Source organism: Rattus norvegicus, chromosome 10 (genome assembly GCF_021556685.1).
Source record: "Rattus norvegicus strain SHRSP/BbbUtx chromosome 10, alternate assembly SHRSP_T2T, whole genome shotgun sequence".
NCBI classification, from domain to species: Eukaryota; Metazoa; Chordata; class Mammalia; order Rodentia; family Muridae; genus Rattus; species Rattus norvegicus.
This window is the reverse complement of record NC_141543.1, coordinates 31,087,998-31,106,380: the sequence shown is the minus strand read 5'-3', so window position 1 is coordinate 31,106,380 and position 18,383 is coordinate 31,087,998. Positions and strand designations below refer to the sequence as shown.

General features: G+C 41.5%; 1 pseudogene; it reads left to right on the top strand.

Moving 5' to 3' along the window:
- The first annotated feature begins 11,183 nt into the window (after positions 1-11,183).
- On the top strand, positions 11,184-18,001 carry LOC103693307 (60S ribosomal protein L22-like 1 pseudogene; annotated as a pseudogene).
- The last annotated feature ends 382 nt before the right edge of the window (positions 18,002-18,383 follow it).

The following is an 18,383-nucleotide window of genomic DNA, read 5'->3' as shown; positions in this document are numbered from 1 at the left end:
TTAACTATGTAATTTCTGATGCCGTGGACTGATGCACTGTTATAGAATATAGAAATTAGGGCCTGCTAGCTGGCCAATAATTTCCTGTATTCCCAGCATTGGAAGGTTGAGGCAGGATTATTGTGAGTTTAAGGCCAGCCTCAGTTTAAAGTTACACAGCAAAAACTAAAAAGTGAAACTGAGAATTTGGGAATTTTCTTCAAGTGCTATATGGGTAAGTTTGTAAATTGTGTGTGTGTGTGTGTGTGTGTGTGTGTGTGTGTGTGTGTGTGTGTGTGTGTGTGTTATGAGTGTTTTACCTGTAATGTGAGTGCACCGCATGGATGCCTGCTGTCAGACGAAGGCATTCAGTCCTCTGGAACCTAGAGTTAAAGACTTGTGAGACACCCTATGGATGCTGGAACCTGGGTCCTTTGCAAGAGCAGCTAGTGAATGAAAAAAAGAAATACAAAAAAAAAAAAAAAAAGGACATGGTTGCCCCTAGGTATACTGGAGGAGAAAGTTTATTATAGATTTATTTATAAAAAAGATTTATTTATTGTATATGAGTACAGAGCCGCCATGTGGTTGATGGGAATTGAACTCAGGACCTCTGGAAGAGTGAGCAGTGTTCTGAACTGCTGAGCCATCTCTCCAGCCCCAAATTTATTATAATTTTATGTAGTAGAGGATAGAGTCAAAAACATCTGTGAGAGTCCAATGTGACTATGACCCTGAGCCATGCGGGGAGGGAGAGGGGAAAGAAAAAGGGAGAGAGGGGAACCAGATGTAGCAGCCAGGAGAACAAAGGTACAAGATGGGCAGGTAACTAAAATGGCTAGATTAGATAGGGAAAAGCAGCCCAGCCTCTGGGCTGGAGAATTCAGGGTAGGGGCTGGGGTGGCAAACCAGGAGGACCTTGCAGCAGGTAGGGATTTGGGAATGCTGGGAGAGCCTGGTGGCCAGGTCCACTCTGATAGTTAATGCTGTTTTGAAGTGTATATCAAGCACACACCCAGCAGGGATTTAAAAAAAAAAAAAAGTGATCTTCCTGCTGTGTGGCAGCTCTCAGCAGAGTAACTGAATTCTCTTAACTCTAACTTTCCTGAGAATTTTTGACGAATCTTGGATTCAGTGGGTACCATGCAGGAGGAAAAAAGATGGCTTGAGAACTCATAGAATGTGCCCCACCAGTTATCACAGCCACATGGGTGAGCCTCAGTGTGGCACTACCCCAAAGACCACGTGTCCTGAGGAGTTCTGTTCTGCTTGCTGCCCTCTTGTCCCTCTTAATCTAAGAATTATATGAAAACTCTAAGGGGACTTCCAGGCCCTCACTGAGCAGAATCTCTGGCACTCACAATAATAATGCTTGATCTACTTCAGGCATTGCTGCCGGAGCAGATTAATGACTTAAGTTTCCATCCTCGGAAGGAGCTTAGAGATACAGATTGTCAGTAATCACCACCACCTTAGAAAACATTTAAAAAAAAAAATGAAATTGTTAGTGAAGCTAGGTTGAAATGTTTTTATTGCTAGCTCTGATTTAGAAAATCTTAGGAAACAATTTGAAGATCAGAAAGGCATGTTCTTATTAGTTAAACTAGGGACTTTTTATGGTCAGGGAACAAGAACAAGCACTTGCTGACGTGACTCTCGCTGAGGCTGGACTGGTGATGACTGACTTCTTATACACAATTTTGTCCTCGCCTTTCTGATGTGATTTATTAGGAATTGCTAATGAGTAGATGTGCATTCTGAGGACTTAAGGTAGATATGATGCTTTTTATATAAAAGTTTAGAATTGTGATTCTTTTAGGATTCTTACATTACCTTTAAAGATTAGTAATAAAATAATTACTCCTCTCTTTGTAGCTGCAAATTGCTGCCTGCCAGTAAGAGAAAGTGGCTGAGAAAACTATGTTGCTTGCTTACACTTCGTTAATCTATGACACATTGCTTAGTTACAAATGTACATGGGTCTGAGGGGAACAATTTGTTATCTTTACCTACACTACGTAATGTTATTTCTTGTAAAGGTATTGGGGAACATGCTGTTTTTTTTTCACAATCATTCACTAGAGAAAAACTAAAAATCACATTGTAATTCTATACTGCTTGAAAGATTTCGCTGGGATATATAAGTAATGAAGGAAAAGAATAAAGGGTAGGGGTAGGAACTCTGTTCCTTCCATCCATCAACTATGTGTATGTATGGATGTATGTAAAGCGTGTTTGGGTGTCTATGGGGGCTTACTCCATCCACCAACTGTATATGTGTGAAATGCTTGAATTCGGCTTGCTGGAGCTTTGCTCTAACCACTCTATGTGTGAATGTGTACAGGTTTGTCTGTAACTACTCTTTTTCAAAACCTATTTATAATGATGGTTCTTAAATGCTTTAACCTCCTCTTAGCCCACCACCCACCAGAGGTGGTGCAAAAGAAAGGATGTGGGGGAAGTGGACCTATTTAGAAAGGTTCTTTGGAGCAACTCCTGTCTGTGTTGTCTGGAAATCGGCAGTTCAGCTCACAGGTTAGCAGCAGCAGCTCCTTCCACTCGTAAACGCTTCCTGGTTAGAGTAGGGATAGCATGAATCAGCAGGGGTGACACTACCCTAGCAGAGATAGACAGTCAGGCCTCAGCCTCCAATCAGCAGGAGGGACCAGGAGGAATTCCAGGAGAAGCTCAGCTGTGTCTCAGTAAATCAAAGATCAGAAGAGATGTGAGACCCACAAGTGTTGCACAGCTAGCTCTAAGCAAGCCTAGCTCATTCCCCATCACTGTCTGCCAAGTTCTATTTACACTCCTCCAAACGTCATGTGTCCTCCATGTGTCTTGTCTCAGCGTGTGTGTCTGTCTCAGGTGATATCACTGCCAATCAGCCCAAGTCTGCTGAAGTAGCAAAAAACCCTGTGGTGCACCATAAGGTTTTTTTTGGCGCAGTTTTCTCTATGGAGTTCCAACAAATGGAGCTTAACTATGAAAAGTAAGGCGAACCAATACATGTGTGTCATTAGTGAAGAATCCTTCATCACGTGTCCTTTCGTGTGCTTGCTTTACAGAACATCCTTCCTCCAGCGTTCCTTCACATGTTTGCCCCAGCAAAACACCATCCAACAGACTTTGCAAAGAACCCTTAAGTTTCCACTTCATCTGTCTGTAGGTCTGTATGCATATATGTATGTATGTATGTATGTATGTATGTATGTATGTATGTATATATTTGTGTGTATGAAGTTATTGGACTCTGCCCTTTGTTTCACCCACTGTGTGTGTGTGTGTGTGTGTGTGTGTGTGTGTGTGTGTAAATTTTCTCTTTCCTTCTCTTTCTTACCAGCCCCAAAGAGTTAAATGAGTTCATAGTTTTTCTGCTGCCCATAGGGAATGCTAACCCCAGTAAATTAAGCTTTGCTCTCTCAGATAAAAGTCTGCTGAGTAACTTCTCTAACTGCTGGCTGCCATGGGCAGCAGCCCTTGTAGTTATCTGAACCCAAAACTGTCAGTGGCTCTAAGCTCCTATCCTCAATGGCTGCCTGCCTCAGTTTACCCACCAGATGCCAAAGCTGGTAATTGGCAAGTGGGCAAGAACACAAATGAACCTTGGGAAAACTGGACCTTCTTCAAGACAGTACTGTGTGAAGGGACCATGTGGCCAGGATGAATATTGTAAGAACTGGGTGACTAGGTTGTTCAAATTTGGATGGTTTTAAGGTAGTCATTGCTGCCCACATTCTAAGTCTATTCTTCAAGGGTAAGATCAGGATGCTTGGTTAGTCTATATACCATTCCATGAAAAATGGAGTGGGAAAAAAAATAAAAGGTTTGTCTAAGCTCTTCTGATATACTTAGGATTAAAAACTAGCCAGGATTGGAGGTATGGCTCAGCGGTTAAGAACACTTGGTACCCTTGCACAGCACCTACAACTCCAGTTACAGGGGATCCAGTTCCCTATTGTAACCTCCACAGACTCGAAACACACACAGGATGCACTGATATTTATTTGAGCAATGTACTCATACACATAAACTAAAATAATCAGTAAAAACTGGCCAAGCCAGAACAGCAGAATGTGGCTCAATTACCAGAGTCTGAAGCTTATTCTCCTTAGCCCATTATCTTTAGTATGGATGTGGAGCCTTGCATTTCCAATGTCTCTATTAAGTCTCAAACCCTAGGACAAATGTCTGAGGTGCCTATTTAACACATCAAAGCAGACCTGACTGCCAGCTTCTCCCATCATCCCTTAGGCTCTATTGGTTTCAAAGTATGACTGGCATACCAGGCCTTCTACCCCAAACTCTCCAGCCTAGGGGCTGGGCTGCCTTTCGGCAGAGGCTCTTCCCCAAAAAACACCAGCCATTTGGTTACCTGCCCCCTTTTGTACTTTTTGCCGTCTTGGGTGCTGCTGCTGGTTCCCCTTTCCCTTCCCCTCTACGCTCTTCTCATAGGGCTCAGGGTCATGTCCACTCCAGACCCTCCCAGATGTCTCTGATTCTGGCTATGCTCTCTCTCTGATCTACAGCAAACTTTCTCCTTAACTGTACGTAGGAGCAATCATGTCCTTTCCTTTTTCTTTCTTTTTTTATTCACTTTCTTGACCATCATCCTAAATTTTCCCTTCTGCTCTATGTTGGGTCACCCACTCCCTGTTGTCCATTTCTTGTACTATCCCATGCTTTCCAGATTTGACTGCACCTCCTTCAGTAGCTTTCCCAGAAATGATTCATAAGAGAACCATGTTAAACCTTGACTGAGTGCCTGCTGTCAAGTCCTAGCCCTGCTGTGCTAGGTTACTCCCATAGTTAAATTCAGCTGTCAACTTGGCACGACCCTGAGTCAGTTGGCAAGAGGGAACTTTAAACATTTTCACCATTACATTGACCCATGGGCACATCTATATTTTCACAATTGCCATTTGATGTAGGAAGAAGGCCAGTCCACCATGGGTGGTACCATCACTGGTCCTGAAGAGTGAAGGTATGACTGTCCATTCTCTGGCAGAGGTGTGTAAGAAACAGCCTCAGACCTGCATTGGTTGGCCTTCTCAGGGAAAGTGCATGAAGAGAAGTTAGAAGAAAGCCAGGGCTGAGCACATCACTGCTTCTCCATCTTGCCTTTAAGCTCCCTGGAGAAGCAGGAAACAGAAGGACCAGAAGGGTCATCGGCTTAGGGTCTCCTCTCAAGCCATCCTCTTCCTATTCTGCTGATCACATTTTAGAGGTTTCATAATTAGTAGTGTAGAGGGTCCGTTCTTGAACCCTATGTGTTGTTTATGTTAGCCTGTATTTCTTAAGAATCTGCAGTAAATCTAGTGGGGGCTTAGCTTCATGAGGTAGGACAACCAATTTTGGTCTTCTTGCTAGAATACATTGACATCACACACACACACACACACACACACACACACACACACACACACACACACAGAGTTTGAAGATATGGAAGTTTTCCTACTGGCCCTTCTACCTAAAGCCCATCCATCCATATCTCATCAGTCTAGAATTCATCTTGGTCTGTCATAGAAGAAAGCCTAATAAACTGGAGGCAGTGGGGAAAACATTGGTTTGCTTCTTCTTTTACTTCATCCTTCCCCTTATCCAAGATTCAGGCCTGTGCTTTGGAGAGGTTTGAGATTTAGTTAGTTTCTTCCTTACCTGTCACACTGCTGCCTCAGAGTCAGCTTTCTCAGGGGTGGAGAATGGGCAGATGGGGGATGGTAAGTCAAGACCCTAAGCATTAGTCTCTTTGCTTTCTAGTATGTAAAATTTTGTCGTGGCTGTCTCCCTTCCTCTTCCTTCTGTCCTTATTATCTTATGTCTTATGTCTTTTCCAACAAGGAGGAACTTTTAAAAAAATATATAAAGTTTGATCTGTGTTTCCACTCGGCTTCTTAGTATGGAGCAGTTGTGTGCCATTATTGATTTTGGTGGGCTCGGATGCTACGTGCCTCTGACCTGCCTTAGGAGACGAAAGTCTTGGCTTTCTCTAGCTCAGTACCTTACAGAATAGTCTGTGAACCCTGGGCTCACTTGAATTGTACGTCTTTGTCATTATGCCTTTGGGGAAGTTAATTATCTACAACTGGAACATTCTGAATGTTAAATAAGGTCATCATTTAACTCGGATGAAGTACTAAGCTAGCCATTTTATTTCTGCCCATTAATACTGGCTGCCTTCACCTAGAAAATGGATGCTAATATTAGGCATGATTCCTATTATTTTCTGAAGTATCTGTAGTTACAAAGACGTGAATGAATATTTTTTAACTTTGGTGGGATTCTTCTTATAGAGTATCAAGGTTAAGCTTCAAACTAGCAAACGTCTGATCTCTGATCTCTTCCAAGAGAAATCGGAAGATGACTAAAGGTGAGGATCCACACTCTTGATCTGAAAGTCATTAATTTCCATCCTTTACCCAATGTTCCAATAAGTTTCTTAATAATTCCCACCTTCTGAAATGAGCCTAGACTATCTTTTCCATTTATAAAATGTGGATTAATTTGATTTTAGTAACCAGTATTTGTAATCTATGTGGAATAGGACTGTGTAGATGCTAAATGCATTAAATTAATATAATAACTTCTGTACTTGGGCACTTCCTGGAATAATCATGGTATGATGACAGGATGTTACTAAACTGTTTTAGCTTTCTATGTGGCATCAAAGAATTACTAGAGATGCAGTGTCTTGAACAATTCTAATGTATTACCTTGCAAGTTCGATAGGTTAGAAGTTGAGTATAGGTCTCTCTGGGCCAACATCAAGGTGTGTGTGAGGAGAGAATACAACCCCAGCTCATCTGGGTTGATGATGGTTCCCTTTAGTTTTATTTTATCTGGACTGATAGTGGCCTTCAGTTCCTTGTGTCTGTGAGAGTGATGTCTCTATTTTCTTGCTGGTTTTACACTGAAGGCTAATGCCAGATGCTCGAAGCCACTAAATACCTTGGTTTGTGAATCCCTTCCTTTTATTTTTTTTTAAATTATTTATTCACGTATATTATGTATGTGAGTGCTCTGTCTTCATGCACACCAGAAGAGAGAATCAGATCCATTACATATGGTTGTGAGTTACTGTGTGGTTGCTGGGAATTGAACTCCATACCTGTGGATGAGCAGCCAGTGCTCTTAATCACTGAGCCTTCACACCAACCCGCCGCCCTTCCTTCATTTTATAAGCTATAGCTTAGCCTTGATGTCAGCTCTCTCCGATGCACTGTCCTACCTCCCTCAGACTATTGTCAGGAAAGGATTATTTCAAGGATTATGTGGTTGGATTTGGAACTTGAAAGAATCCAGCATCGTCTTCCCATCGCAAGGTCGATAAACTAAATTATTACTACAAGGCCCGTTTTGGCATGTCAGGTTATAGGAATGTGAGGGTGAATACAATTTGATTCATAATTAAAATAAAAAAAAACATTAAAATTGGCAGCTTTAAAACTCAAGGCAAAATTTTCTCCTAAGCGTGATGGATGCACTATTGTTTGCTTAAGTGAAGATTGTAGAAACACAGCAAGCTTTAGGTATATATTGATTTTAACTGATGCATACTGGTTCTCCATAGTGATTATGGAACACAGTGTGCCTTTTCAATACATCAGAAGCACCTCTTAATGTTTTCCCTCTACTCCCCTGATTTGGATATTTTACTTTCAGGATAACCTGTGTTGGGAGCGATGCCCTTGAAACCCTCCATTATTGATGTTAATATTATGGTGAGAGTTAAGTATGACTAGGTTCATGGAAATTCCCAGCCAACTGCAGAAGACTAATACAAATCTGGTGGTCAGGATGAATGATGATATGATAAAGTTCTGACCTTGCTGAGAAATACATCTGACGTCAAGATACCCAATGTGATGACCTATAACCTTTCTGAAAATCCAACATCCTGCTGAATAATAATATGACAAACCTGTAATCTTTCTGAAAAACCAACATCCTGGTCTTTTGGCTCAAGGTTGCCAGGCATGTCTGACAGCCTGGAAGAAACATCCCCCCTAAAGCAGACAGTCATACAATTCTTTTGTCAGCCACTTGGCACCTAGCACCCAGGTCCTAACTATTTCTCCATCCTTTTGTTATTAGTTCTTACTGGAAGCCTATTGACGTTTGGAGGCTGGGTCTCTTGAGAGGCAGAGCCACTGAGCTGACACTGAAGGGAGGTACTCCTTAAGGGAAAATCTAAGTCCAGAGAGACAGCCGGTAACAGACTCCAGCTGCCCCTCTGCTCGCCTTTCTGTGTCACAGGCACAAAGCTTGCGCTCGGTTTTTGCACTGGCCTTTTTGTCCCAAGAAAGCTTCCTGGTTTAGCTGTGTGACTGAATGCTACTTGTCACCTGATCTGGTTGTTCCAGCAGCTCTCACTGGGCCACTCACTAGCTTTCTTGCCTGTCTCCTTTCCCCTGTTCTTAAGAATTTTATCACCTAATACACTGCATTGTTTGACTTATAATACCTCCCATCCTGCTAATATACACGTCCCAGATTCCCATTGTGAAGGTTCTAATTCTAAAACAAGGGGATGGTGCATCCCCCTAAATATTAAATTTACCTCCACAGGTTGAAACCAGGATTGGACACGTGGATATACTTGGGGCCTTAGAATGTTTCAATCAGGTGCCGATACAGGGATTATATTTACCATGAAATTGTTAAAAGAGCCCGTACATTCCTGCTACTCGACTTTTGGGCGCTCACCCCAAGAAGGAACCCAGGGAGGCGCTGAACACAGCACAGGGTGCACATGACTTCATCTACAGCCTGCACTCCACCGAGAGGAGCTGCTTGCTCAAAGAACTGCACCGTTTCGAGTCCATTGCCATCGCACAAGAAAAACTGGAAGCTCTACCACCCACTCCAGACAGCTGAGATATGTATTCTTCCCCAATGCGATACCTTTCGTAGGGTTTGGCTTTTTGGATAATACAATTATGATTGTTGCAGGAACCCAAATTGAATTGTCTATTGAAATTATTTTGGGAATTTCAACAATGGCAGTCAACATGTTATTTTTCCTTCTATGTATCAACATATTTAACTTTCAATTATTGATGCTGTACTGTACTGTCTTGGGGTTTCCTTACATAACATGCATGGGATACCTATTTATGTCTTTTTTTTCCTGATGGTTATAATTCAATGATGAGGTTTCTCCAAATTATTTAAGAAGTTTAATATCAGGTAAAATTGTAATTCTCTGCCTGGTGGCATCCCTTCTGTGATGTTTCATGGTAAACATTTACAATTATAGAAATTCATTCAATTTTTAAACTTCCACATCTATCCAAAATGGAGCAGTGTTTTAAGTATATCTGACTATTTTAATTTTGACTCACACTGTCTTTAAGAGTCAGTGGTTAATCAGAAAGAACAATTGTCTGACCCTTCTTCTACATAAACCATACATGCTAACAAGTGTACTTATTTCTGATTGGCCTTTTATCTTTAATTTCCCAACTTTGAGCAAGCACAGTGAATTCTGGGTTGTGAGAGAAAGGCAGTGCTTGGATACTTCCTATGTCTTAGAATAGGGTTACGGAGAACATGAAAAAGGTCAGAAAAGGATTAGAAAACAAGAAAGAGAAAAAGCTGAGAACTGGTATTAAAATTGGTCCTCCACCTCTCCTTGGTTGCCCACCTTGCTTCCTTCTCTGTTGGGTCCCCTAGTAGGCCTTCTTTTGGTTATATCTTTTGGCCCTTGGGCATTTAATTGTTTTACCAGCTTTATTAAACAACAGGTAAATAATATAGCAGCAAAACCTATTCAGGTATGTTACCATAGGCTAGCTATGGAGGATGCTTTGATGATGGCCAAGCTCACCTACACATCTCCTCCCAGTTTCTTTGTGTCTCTTGTCCCCCATTCTCTTCCAGGTACCCTCAGCACCCTCGTTGACACTTCTGGTTAAAATTCTGCAGAATAACAAAGAAAATATTTACAAACAAAAACAAACAAATAAACAAACAAACCGAGGCCAGGCATGGGGTACACCACTCTAATTTTGGCACTTGGGAGGCTGAAGCAAGTGGATCTCTGTGAGTTCCAGGTCTGCCTGATCTACATAGTGAGTTCCAGGACAGTTAGGGCTACACAGAGAGACCCTGTCTCAAGACAAAACATATTTTTTAGTTGTTAACAATATGTATCCTGAAAAATTGTCCTTTCAGCGGGGCAGGCAACCTCTTTTTGCTATTTTTTTTATGTGACAATGCAGTTTAAATGGAAAGGAAATTAAAACAAGGATACTAAGCAGTATAAAAGGCCAACATCTTGATTTTTTTTTTTTTTTTTTTTTTTTGCTATCTTTTACCTCCAAACTTAAGTGCCTGATCCTGAGACAGACTGGCAATATTGTCTACTGTCTTTTATCATGCTCTAAAAAGCAGTGATTATCTTGGAAGAGTTTCAAAAGCAATTAAGAAAATCCCTTATGTCAAGTTACATTTCAGACAGGACAAATTAGATGTATGGGGAAATGTCCTGATAAAGTGCTCAAGAAATAATGAATCTGTGTACAATTTGTAATTGCGCCTGCAAAAAAAAAAAAAAAAAAAAAAAAAAACCCTCACAACATAAAAGGCCCTGTTAACCTGCGCCTGGAAACCCAATCCTGGATCTTTTTCTCTTTCATTACAAATGCAAATGTCTTATGAAATGGAGCCCAGAGCGTTTTTTAAATGTCCAAACTGTAATTCAAACATTGTTTATTACACTTCTGTCTGCATGCTTCGTGGCATCACAAGCTGTCTTGTAAATGGTGATTGTTCAGCCGGCAGGTCTGCAATGAAAAATGGCTGATTTGGCCACTGAAGGAAGAGTATGTCTGCAAGGGCCGCTCCAGGCCAGAATGCGGGGTCAGGGTTAACACAAATGCCACAAATGCCACCAAAAAAAAAAAAAAAAAAAAAAAAAGAAGGTGATGAATGGCGATTGGAAAGGCATTTTAGTAGTTAGGTGCCCCTGAGATGGCTGTGTTGGGTTCTCTCCTTTACGCATTAAAGATAGATGTGCTCTTCAGTCTGCATAACCCCATTTTGGTAGTCATGGAATTGCATGGATTGTAGATAATGAGCCTGCGGGGGCAGGAACTGGAGTGGGTATTGGAGAAGAGGGTGGCTTCTGAAGCACTGTCATCTCTGAAGAGTGCTTTTATCACAATGCTGGGAAATTCAAATGTGATTTCTTCCCTTACACGATGCTATTTTCTCTCCGAGTAAAACGGTAATTACAACTCTTCCAAACAACTTGAACGTTAAGTTGATTTTCTAACTTTTGAAACATGGGTATCCCCATCACTAATTTTCACCCCCATGACGAGCATTAGCAAGTAGGGAGTACTACAGGGTTGTACACAGTATTTATAGATCGGCTTTTATTTGTGGTGTTTGAAGGTCTCTTAAATACGAACTGCTTCCAAATAACCTTGGGTTCATTTTTCATCTTGATCCAAATCCCATGGAAACAAACCGATCATGAAGCTCTCTGAAAAGTCATCGGGAGCCCCAGGCTCAGAGCCCAGCTGTGCAGCTCAAACTCTCAGGCCCCGACTGCTGGAAGCATTGAGTAGCTGAACCACAGGGACTGATGCTCATTTAGGAATCAAAGTCAGTGTTTTGCTTCCTGAAGCCCCCGCCTGAGCTGAGCAAGTGAAATAAATCCCACTCAGGCCTGCAGATTGTGCAGACTTCATCATCTGCACAATTCTTTTTGAAATGATTCAACAAAGCCATGCCTTTCATCTTTAAAGTCTAGGAAACAGCCACCACAGAGCCAATAAGGACAAAGTTCTGGATAGTTATTTTTAACAGAACAAACAATGTCGAAGGTTGTCTTCATTATGGTTCTATCACACGTTCATTGCTCATATTCTTTCCTGACAAGCTTCTTCACCCTATCATCTTAGGCATGTGCTCAGAAACCCTGAACCTTCCCCCACCCCTATTTCTTTTTAATCTTTGAGCTGTCTTTTTCTTGACACAATATGATTGCTTATAAAGTACTTTTCTAAATATAATTTGCATTTTGCTTAATGTAGCCTACTGGGTGGTTACTTGATTGTGTCCATTTTATAGGTGGGGTATCTAAGAGAGAAAGACCCTAGGGTCTCAGCGGCAGCTGGTAAGTGGTAGAGTCAGTGCTCCTCCCATGTGACCTAGCTACCCTACACCCACTGCTAGTGCTAGATCTGCCGTGAGATCACCAGTTTTTTTTTTTTTTTCTTTTCTATTTTTTGGAGCTGGGGACCGAACCCAGGGCCTTGCGCTTGCTAGGCAAGCGCTCTACCACTGAGCTAAATCCCCAACCCCAGTTTTTGTTTTTTTAATTTAATCTCATTTACGTGTGTGTGTGTATGTGTGTGTGTATGTGTGTGTGATGTGTGTGATGTGTGTATGTGTGTGTGAGTGTGTGTGTGTGCACGCATGTGTGTTTATATGTGTGTGTGAGTGTGTATGTATGTGTGTGTGTGCGCATGTGTGTGTATATCTGTGTGTGTGAGTGTGTATGTGTGTGTGCACGTGTGTGTATGTGTGTGTGTGATGTGTGTGTGTGAGTGTGTGTATGTGTGTATGAGTGTGTGTGTATGCGTGTGTGTGTGTATGTGTGTGCGTGCGTGTGTGTGTATGTGTGTGCATGCGTGTGTGTGTGATGTGTGTGTGAGTGTGTAAATGTGTGTGTGTATGTGTGCGTGTGTGTATGTGTGTGTATGTGTGTGTGAGTGTGTGTGTATGTGTGCGTGTGTGTATGTGTGCGTGTGTGTATGTGTGTGTGAGTGTGTGTGTGCGTGTGTGTATATGTGTGTGTGATGTGTGTGTGTGTGAGTGTGTGTGTGTGAGCGTGAGCGCGGGCACGTTTGCGTGGTGCTCATGTGTAGGTCAGAAGACAGCTTGTGGGAGTTGCTTCTCTCCTTCCACTATGTGAAAACTAGGTCTCAAACTCTTGTCTCCGGGGTTGTCAGCAAGTGCCTTTTACCAGCTGAGCCAGCTGGCTGGCCATAATATTAGTTTTTGGGTTCGAGGGATTTGATTTTGAATGCAGATGCTGACAGAAGCAGCATGAATATCTGATCTTGGGTAAGTTGAGTAATGCTCAGTGATTTAATTCCCTTGGCTGTGAACAGTGAGGAAAAGAAAGCAGCAAGGCCGTAAACATTGCTGTCATTTAAATTTAGATATACAATGTCTTTTAAACATGTGTATCAAAGGTTTGCTTCCCAGTGAGGTACGATTGGGAGGTAGTTGAATCTTTCAGAGGGAACGCTTGGAAATTGAGCTATTGGGTGGTGTTGGGGTGCTCTGTCTTGATTTTGAACTTGACAGGGTTTTTAAATTATTCAGGAAACAAACCTTTGGGCATGTCTGTTAGGGTGATTCCACAGAAGCTAACCTGGGAGGGAAGACGCACCGTAATGTGGTGGCGCCATTTGTTATGGTCACAGAAAACCAACTAACATGGAAATAACTAAAAGTTACAAAGTAACTAAAAATCTATAGTGGATTTTTTGATGAAGTTTAAGATGTTAGCCACCAAGAACTCATTTTCAGTGTTTTCATCTAACTGTAATTTTATATGAAATCAGATGGTTTGTGTGTTGATGAGAAAGTTTATTATGTTGCCTGACTCAGTGTTCACTTCAGGAATCTTGGCTATTTGGGATGATGGATTTCCCAGGGCTCCAAGCCACCAAGTCAAAGGCTGTACCTTTTCTGACACAGCACAAAAACATACTTTTTTCGACATTTTTGACTAGAGCTGTTCTGTTTCACATCCATGAGCTCATTAATGTGAGCTTCAGATGTGTTTTGAAGAAAGAAGTGCAGCCACAGCCACGTGGTGTGGCTTCCTGTTACCTCAGGAAGAGTGGGTGGGTTGGGCTTGAGCTCTAGATTGGGCAACAGGACACAACAAACGCTTCTGAAGCAGTCAATCTCCCTGCTTACCAGTCCAGCTGTTTCCAATTGTGTATAGTGGAGTGGGAAGCTCTTTTTCCAAGCCGTATCTTTTTTCGGAAGCCACTTGGTCTATTAATTTTACAGTGTCAAATATAACTGCAGATGGCATCGGGAGGGGCTGGGTAGCAGGGTAGACATTAAGAGTTACATATTTGGGGTGAAAGGAGAGTTTGATCATCTCTGTTACACTTACCACAGTAGTAATTACAATGGCAGGCTCTCATAAGATCTCAGCTGAGCTTCGCTGTGTGTGGCGAGAAGGATTTGGTTTGTGGAGTTGGACACTTACATTGTATTCATGACCAGTTTAGACAAACCTTTTGCTATAACCCCATTACTTCGACATCTGTCTATCTGTGGATGTCAATTTATAGACATCTAATGAATACTTACTATATGCAGTTTTCTGTGGGCATAGCAGTATCAAGAGAAACAAAGTGTGTCTCTTGTTCGTAGGATCTTAACTTTAATACAAGGTAAATATTGAAAATGCACACACACATATACATTTCTTTGAACAATAAACTATAATTGTTTAGGTAAACTTCGAGAGATAGTTTGTGCATGAGTTAAATGATATATATCTTTTTAAAACAAGGGTAGAAATGCATGCATGCTTCGTGTTCTTTGACTTATTTCATTGGACACTATGGTTTTATCATTTCTTACCTATACTTTGTACTGGTATTTTTAGTAGGCTTCTGGAATCTTATTAAATGGAAACTATTTATTTATTTATTTATTTGTTTTATTACTATTTACTATTTTATTTACTATTTATTTTATTCTTTTTATTGCCTTATTGTTTTTGAGACAGGGTCTCATGTAGCCCAGCCTTGAAGTTGATATATGGGCAAAGATGACCATGAACTACTGCCTTCCTCTCCCTCCACTTCCTGAGTGTTGGGATTGCAGATATAAGTCTCCTCTAATGATTTGCCTTATTGTTTCATCTTTAACCTAACACATCAAACTCATTTATCTTATCAGTATAGAATTTGAATAACTTTTAATTGATTAAAATTTCTCTTCAGCTTCCAGTTCGCACCTCCACATCCACCTGTGGCAGATCAAAGTGTCCAACCCTCACCCCACCACCCTGTCTGCCTCCCAGGAGGCCTGCTCTAATCCGGGACACAGAGCTCCACCTGCCTCCTGGGAGGTCTGGTGCAATCTGGAACACACAGGCCAGTTAACACCAGAGACAAGAAGATGGTGAAAGGCAAGTACACGAACCCAATCAACAGAAGCCAATGCAATTTGTCATCATCAGTACCCAGCTCTTCTACCATAGCAAGCACTGGATACCCTAACCGGAACAGCAAGACTCTGACCTTAAATCCCATCTCATGAAGATGATAGAGGCCTTTACAGAAGCTATAACTAATTCCATTAAAGAAATATAGGAAAATACAAACAGGCAGAAGCCTATACAGAGGAAACAAATCTCTTACAGAAATGCAGAAAAATATAGTCAAACAGGTGAAGGAAGAGTACAATAGAAAGACCACATACGTATGGAAACTAAATAACTCTCTATACAATGACAACTTGGTCAGGAAAGAAATAAAGAAATTAGAGACTTTCTAGAATTTAACCAAAATGATGACACAGCATACCCAAACTTATGGGACACAATGAAAGCAGCTCCTATCTAAAATAAATGCAGGAACAAAAGTGGATCAGAAGAAATGGTCGACAATGACTGGCCCAACTTGGGATCCATCCCATGGGTGGGTCTGGCACTATTATTGATGCTATGTTGTACTTGCAGGAGTCTGCAAGTCTTCTGAGAGGCTCTACCCAGCAACTGACTGAGACAGATGCAGATACTCACAGCCAAGCACTGGATGGAGGTCGAGGAGCCCCATGGAAGAGTTAGGGGAAGGAGTGAAGGAAATGAAGGGGTCAGCAACGCCATTGGAAGACTAATAGTGACAACTAAGCTGGACCCCTGAGACTTGCAGAGACTAAGCTACCAAGCAAAGAGCATACATGTGCTGGTTGGAGCCCTCACTCTACCCCATACATAGCAGAGGGCTGCCTTGTCTGGTCTTAGTGAGAAAGGATGCACCTAACCCTGTAGACTTGATGCTTCAGGGTAGGGAACTCTGAAAGGGGTGGGGGACCTGGAGGAAGGCAATATTTGTGATGTAAATAAATAAATAAATAAATAATTAGAAAAAACCCACTCTAAAGCAGGGGAGATGGCTCAGTGGGTAAAGGGCACACTGCAAGCCTGATGATCTGCATTTTATCTCCCAGAACTCACTTAAAAGCTGGGCACAGTAGCGTTATCTGTAGCCCTGGCGATCTTTCAGAGAGATGGGAGGCAGAGATAGGAGACCTGTACAAGTTAAAACCAGCCCAGGTCCCAGCACAGATAGGCAGAAGTAGACACAGGGTCTCACCCTTAACCAAGAAGTTTGGCAACTGAAACTTGATGGTAAAGGGAAAATCAGTTTTCATAATGGAGTAGCACTGGGTATATCAACCATACTCTGGGGCAGGCCTGTGTTGATCACAATAGGAGCTCCATAAATTTTTTTGTGTGTGGGAATTTTGTTTAATTTTGTCATTTTTTTGTTTTGTGGTTTTTTTATCTTGTTTTTGTTTGTTAACAAAGATTTATAAATTTTATAAATTTGTTAAATAAAGATTTATTTATTTATTTTATGTATGTGGTATACTGTCGCTGTCTTCAGACACATCAGAAGAGGGCATCAGATCCCATTACAGATGGTTGTGAGCCACCATGTTGTTGTTGGGAATTGAACTCAGGACCTCTGGAAGAGCAGTTGGTGCTATTAACTGCTGAGCCATCTCTCCAGCCCTTTTTGTTTTTGTTTGTTTGTTTGCTTGCTTGCTTGCTTTGTTTTTACTTCTTCAGAGACAGTGTTTCTCTGTGTAGCTCCTGCTGTTCTGGAACTAACTCTGTAGACCACCGTATCCTGGAACTCAATGATTTGAAGGCTTCTGCCTCCAGAGTGGTGGAATCAAAGGTGTGCACTATCACATCCGGCCCTTTTTTTTGTTGTGATTACTTATTTCTTTATTTATTGATGTTATATTTTTTTTGAAAGAGAGAGAAGGCTTGGCAGGTAGGATGGATCTGACAGGAGTAATAAGAGGGGGAAACATGATGAAAATATAACTATGACACATGCGTCTTGAAATGATGATATAAGAAAGAGACATAATTTCTGTAGCATTCTCAACAAGAATATACATTCCTGTACCATGAGGAATCCAAGACAGACTTACAGTAGCATCTACTTCTAACGGTTCCTTCTTAACCAGCAGACACGAACATTCTCTACCCCTTCTCTGTGTAAGGTCCCAACAACAAAATGAGCCATGATTCCACTGGATTTCACTCCAGGGAACTAATGAATTTATTGGGCTTCCTTAAAGAGCACAGGGGGAAGAGTGCTTACAGGGCTGTGAGTGCTGCATGGATCCCAAAATAGACCTCACCAGTCTTTAGTCAGTCAGAATGATAGCATTCTCACAGCTACATAGATGGACCCCCTGCCCACTTCAGTCACTCTCTATACATATACTACATCTCAGCTATCCCTCTTGAAATTACTGTAGAATTGTAAGTAACTGGTTGGGAAGGGTGGCTGGGTGTTCAGGCAATGGTCCCATGATCTTCTTCACCCCTTCTTGCTATGAGGAAGTAAAGAGTCATCAAGGTGCCCTTCCCACGACTGCTGCTCAACGTGGCGCTGCAGAAAGACAAGAAGCCTAAGAGGTCAACCTGGATGTTTCATTTGGACCTTACTCATCCAGTAGAAGATGGAATTTTTTATTCTGGAAATTTTGGTCAATGGAAAAACTGGAAATCTTGGAAATGTTGTTCACATTGAACGCCTGAAGAATAAAATCACAGTTGTTTCTGAGAAACAGTTCTCAAAAAGGTATTTGAAATATCTTACCAAGAAATACCTTAAGAAGAATAATCTCCGTGATTGGCTTCATGTGGTGGCATCTGACAAGGAAATAACTTCGTTATTTCCAAATTAGTCAAGATGAAGATGATTCAGAGCCTGAGGACTAATTGGCCTTTGCTTTTAATAATGGAAATATGCTAACGAAACCTAAAATCAGACTTGTTGAGCAAATAAAAATCATTTTACTCTATTAAAAAAAAAAGAGTCATCAAGGTACAAATAGTCCTGTACAATAAGAGTTTTCTAAAAATAACTGTCCAGTTGTGCGTCTGTTGCCATGCTCCCTGCCATGATGGCCACGGACCCTGTCTTAGTTAGGTTTTCCATTATGAAGAGACAGCATGAGCATGGCAACTCTTATAAAAGACAGCATTTAATTGGGGCTTAGTCCATTATTGTCACAGCAGTAAGCACAGGAGTGTCCAAGTAGGCAGGATGCTAGAGGAGCTGAGAGTTCTACATCTTGGTCTGAAGGCTGCCAGGAAGAGA